Consider the following 5,520-nt stretch of genomic DNA (forward strand, 5'->3'; position numbering starts at 1 on the left):
GGTTTTTTGAATGACAGTTCTGAGTTGTGAACCCAGACAGAAAGATCGGAGAGTGTGTGCTCTCAACTATAACACTGCCTCCTGGGCGGGGTAAGGAGGCAGATATATGTTGCACAGTCCTACAGAAGGAAAAAAAGATGAATTGGCTCTGCCTGGAGGAGATAGAGGAGTTGGCATTTGATCTGGATCTTAAAGGAGGCATAGAGGTCTGTAAACTAGGGAAAGGCAGGAGAAACATCTTGCACTGGTCAATGTTGGGAAATGGGGCATGCAGATACATATAAGGCATGATTTCTACCCCTGAGAGCTTTCAATCTAACAGGGGAAGTAATACATGGACATAAATTACTTCACCTCAAAGAACTGTGGGGATGGTATGAGATGCTATGTGGTGAATCATACAAGTAGCACAAATGAAATTTGTAATAGCAGAAGAAAGAATGCTTCCAGTTGGTGATGATCAGAGATGCAGTCATGGAGGAGACAGAGATAAAGATAGTCCTTGAATTGAGGCTGAATAGTATCTCATAAAACAGGGATGGGGCTGGGGACCATTGCAGCATGTGAAATGGCAGGAGAAGAGACAGTGCACTAGAAAACAAGTGGTGTCATTTCAGGCTTAAGTATGTGAGCAATGAGTAAGGATGAGTCTGGAGGGGACTTGAGTGGTCATCTAGGGAGATTAGGCTTTATTTAGTAAGCAGTGGAGAGAGCCATGGGAATTTTTTTTTTTAAGATTTTATTTATTTATTTTCAGAGAGGGAAGGGAGGGAGGGAGAGAGAGAGAGAGAGAGAGAGAGAGAGAGAGAGAGAGAGAGAGAGAGAGGGAGAAACATTAATGTGCAGTTGCTGGGGGTCATGGCCTGCAACCCAGGCATGTGCCCTGACTGGGAATCAAACCTGCGACACTTTGGTTCACAGCCCGAGGTCAATCCACTGAGCTATGCCAGCCAGCCACGGGAAATTTTTGAAGAAAGAGAGTATTCATTATTTAATAGTTTTTTATTTTTCAATTATAGTTGACATGCAATATTATATTAGTTTTAGGTATACAACATAGTGATTAGATAATTATATAACATCTAAAGTGATCACCCTGATAAGTCTAGTACCCATCTGACACCATACATAGTTATTACAATATTATTGACTATATTCCATATGCTGTATTTTACCTCCCTGTGACTGTTTTTATAACTGGCAATTTGCACATCTTAATCCCTTTGCCATATATATATATATATATATATATATATATATATATATTCTTATCTGTTTGTCTATTGATGGACAATTCCACATCTTGGCTATTGTAAATAATGCTGCAATGAACAAAGGGATGCATATGTCTTTTTGAATTAATGTTTTGGGTTTCTTTGAACAAACACCCAGAAATGATATTGCTAGGTCCTTCTTTGTCTCTTGTAATAGCCTTTGTTTTAAAGTCTATTTTGTTTGGCCCTCACTGGTTTGATTCCCAGTCAGGTCACATGCCTAGGTTGCAGGATCCATCCCTGGCTGGGGTGCATGTGAGAGGTAACCAATCGATGTTTTTCTCTAGCATCGATGTTTCTCTCCTTCTTTTTCTCCCTCCCTTCCCCTCTGTCTAAAATTAAATAAATAAATGAAATCTTAAAGTCTATTTTGTCTGATATAAATATTGCTACTCCTGCTTTTTTTTTGGTCCCTACTTGCATGAACTATCTCTTTTCATCCTTTTACTTCCAGCCTGTGTGCATCTTTCAATCTGAAGTGGGTCCCTTGTAAGCAGTATATGTATGGTGTTGTTTTCTTATCCATTGAACACCCTATATCTTTTGATTGGAGCATTTAATTCATTTACATTTAAAGTGATTATTGATAGGTACATAGTTATTTCTATTTTATTATTTATATTTATGTACTTTTTTGCCTTCTTAAAGAAGTCCCTTGAATATTACTTATAATATTGGCTTGGTGGTCATGAACTTTAACTTTTTCTTGTCTAGGAAGCTCTTTATCTCTTTCAATTTTAAATGATAGCTTTACTGGGTGGAGTAATCTTGGTTGTAGACCTTTGCTTTTCATCCCTTTGAATATTTTGTGCCAATCTGTCTGGCCTGTAAAGTTTTTGTTGATAAATCAGCTGACAATTTTATGGGAGCTCCCTTGTTGGTAAATAACTGTGTTTTTCTTATTGATCTTAAGATTCTGTTTTTGTCTTTAACCATTACCATTTTAATTATGATGTGTCTTGGCATGAGCCCTTTTGGATTCATCTTGTTTGGGACTCTGCATTTCCTGTACTTGTATGTATATTTCCTTCCAGGAATCTATATCTTATCTGGTAATCATTGACTTATACTGTTACAAATCATCTCATTTAATCTTGTGAATGAAACAATATTTTTATCTATATTTTACAGATGAGAAAACTATAACTCAAAAGAGCTGTGATGTGTCCAATGTCAATAACCTTTAAACAGAATAGATGGGATTAAAATCCACACTTCTGGATTCTGGTCAAAATGACAGAGGAAGTAAATGTGCTCGTCTTCTCCCATGACCACATCAAAAGTACTGCTAAATTATAGAACAATCCACCTAAGAACTATCTGAAGACCAGCTAAACAGAAGTCCTATAACTAAGGATACAAAGAAGCAGCCATGTCAAGAGTGGTGGGAGAGGCAGAGACACTGAACAGGCTGGTTCCACACCCTTGTTTGGCAGATAAAAATCAGGAGGGATATCTCAGCTGCAGAGATTACCCAAGAGAAAAAGGAGGGCCAGCCCCACACCAGGCCTCTAGCATGGAGCACCAATGCTAGAAAGAGGAACCTTTAGCTCCATGACACCTGGCTATGAAAATCAGCAGGGATTTTGTCTGTCCAGGTAAGAGGGAAAGTTGCTGGGAACACAGGCATCCTCCTAAAAGGCCCATGCACAGACTCGCTTGCTCACAGGAACTCCCTCTGGGCTGCAGAGAAGGGATAGCAGCTTGTGGGCTCCAGAGACATACAGGGAGAAACTTAATCATGTGATTTCAAGGCAAGGGCTGGAAGGACAGTTGCCATTGTTCCTGTGTTGAGCCTTTGTCCCACAAAGCCAAATCTAAATTTACAAAGCCTGGTGAACACCACCCACCTCACCCTGACAACTCCTTGAGATCCTACCCTACCTAACTCATACACTACCAGAAGCTCTTTCAGCAGCAAGCAACCAGCCACAGACCATACTGCAGTCTTTCTTAAAAACTCTCAAAGGTCCACAGGTCCTGCAGGTGGTGACTGGCACCAGTGTGCCTTTTGCCTTTTGATGAAAGGCCCAATCTGAATCTGCATTAACTTAATGAACAATACTTGCATCACCTTGGTGACTCCTTATGACCCCGCTTCACTTAGCTCATGAACTACCTGAGTTAAGTGGCCGAGCTTTATAGGCAGCCAGCAGGTGGTAGCAGGCCTCAGGGTGCTCTGCACCTTCTGCTGTGTGGCCCCAAACCCAGTAATGGTGGCTGCCAGCCTCAGTGTGCATTGTGGACTGTTTCTTGTACCTGCAGGCCCATCACAGGCAGCAACAAACCACAAATTGCTTTGTAGTGCCTATCAGGTAGACCTGGGCTGGTCTCGGGCAGTGGCTGACCTTCGTTTGAACTAGAGTCCCTCCCAGAGGCTCCAGACCAAACAAACTAAGTGGCCAGCTTGAGGCAATAACAGAGAACCACCCTATTAGTTCTACAAAAAGCACACCCAAAGGATAGTCTCAGCAAGTACCAGAGCCCACTGGGGCAATATGCAGTCCATGGGTCAATCCCTAAAGAGCAGCTCATACACTGTGGTTGTGGCCAGTTCTCACAGTGAGTCAGCCTGAGGGTCAACCCATCCCACTGATGTACAACAGCAATCAAGTCTCAACTACAACAGGAGGGCGCACACAACCTATACAATAATCCTGGAGTACTCAGGGCAGGTGGCCAGGGAGACGGCAACACTGGACACCACAGGTCACCTATTATATAAAGCCACCTTGCCAAAACTGGGAGATGAAGCAGATCTGACTGACACATAGAAGCCAAATGAGTAGACAAAGAAACATGCCACAAGTAAAAAGAACAGGAGAAAACTCCATAAAAACACATTAAATGGTGGCAAGCAATTGATTAGATATTTTCAAAACACTGGTTATAACAATGCTCAATGAACTTAGGGGAAGAGTAGAAGAACTTAGTGAGAACTTCAATAAAGAGAGAAGAAACATAACAAATGAAATAAAAAGGAACCAGTCAGAAATATAGAATATAATACCTGAAATAAAGAAAAAACTAGAAGGAATCAACAGCAGATTAGATGAAGCAGAAAACTGAATCAGCAATTTGGGAGACAAGGTAGCAGAAAATACCCAATCAGAACAGCAGGAAGAGAAATAAGTTAAATGAGGATATTTTAAGGGACCTCTGAAACAACAAGAAACATAACAACATTTGCATTGTAGGGGTGCCAGAAAGAGAAGAGAGATAGAGAGTAAGGGATTGAGAACCTATCTGAAGAAATAATGATAAAAACTTTCCTAATCTAGGCAAGGAAATATACACACAAGTCTGGGAAGTGCAGAGAAGCAGAAACAAGATAAACCCAAAGAGGACCACACCAAGACACATCATAATTAAAATGTCAAAGGTTAAAAGATAAAAAGAGACTCTTGCTCACTTTTCTTTTTTGCCATCTTGAAGCCTGTGGAGCCTGCCAAGATCAGGACTTTTGCAACAACAAATATGTCTGGAAGGCTGTGGTCCAAGGCCATTTTTGCTGGCTATAAACGGGGTCTGCGGAACCAGAGGGAGCACACAGCTCTTCTTAAAAGAGAAGGTGTTTATGCTTGAGATGAAACTGAATTCTATTTAGGTAAGAGTTGTGCTTATGTGTACAAAGCAAAGAACAGCACAGTGACTCCTGGTGGTAAACCAAACAAAACTAGAGTAATCTGGGAAAGGTAACTCGTGCTCATGGAAATGATGGCATGGTGCATGCTAAATTCTGAAGGAACCTTTCTGCTAAGGCCATTGGACACAGAATCTGTGTAATGCTGTACCCCTTAAGGATTTAAACTTATTGATAAATAACAATCCTGACTATGTGGCTTGGTTGGGGGCCCTCTGGCAAAGCGAAGGATTCTGGGTTGGGGGACATGGTTGGGTTGCAGGTTCAGTCCTTGGTCAAGATGCAAAGGGGTGCCAACTGATGAAAATTTCTCTCACACTTCAGTGGTTCTCATCTTCTTTTTCTCCCTCCCTCCCCTCTCAAATGAGTAAATAAAATCTATTTTAAAAGAGTGAATTAAAAAAAGAGAGAGACTCTTTAGAGCAGCAAGAGAAGAGCAATTAACCACCTACAAGGGAGCACCCATAAGGCTGTCAGTTTATTTCTCAACAGAAATCTTACAGGCCAGAAGGATTAGCACAAAATACTCAAAGTGATCAAAAGCAAGAATCTACAACAAAGATTACTCTACTCTGCAAGGTTATCTTTTAAAATTGAAGGACT

General features: G+C 41.0%; 1 pseudogene; it reads left to right on the top strand.

Annotated features, from left to right (window-relative positions):
- The first annotated feature begins 4,692 nt into the window (after positions 1 to 4,692).
- On the top strand, positions 4,693 to 5,215 carry LOC114500514 (annotated as a pseudogene).
- Positions 5,216 to 5,520: the final 305 nt, after the last annotated feature.

This window comes from Phyllostomus discolor, chromosome 6, assembly GCF_004126475.2.
Source record: "Phyllostomus discolor isolate MPI-MPIP mPhyDis1 chromosome 6, mPhyDis1.pri.v3, whole genome shotgun sequence".
NCBI lineage: Eukaryota > Metazoa > Chordata > Mammalia > Chiroptera > Phyllostomidae > Phyllostomus > Phyllostomus discolor.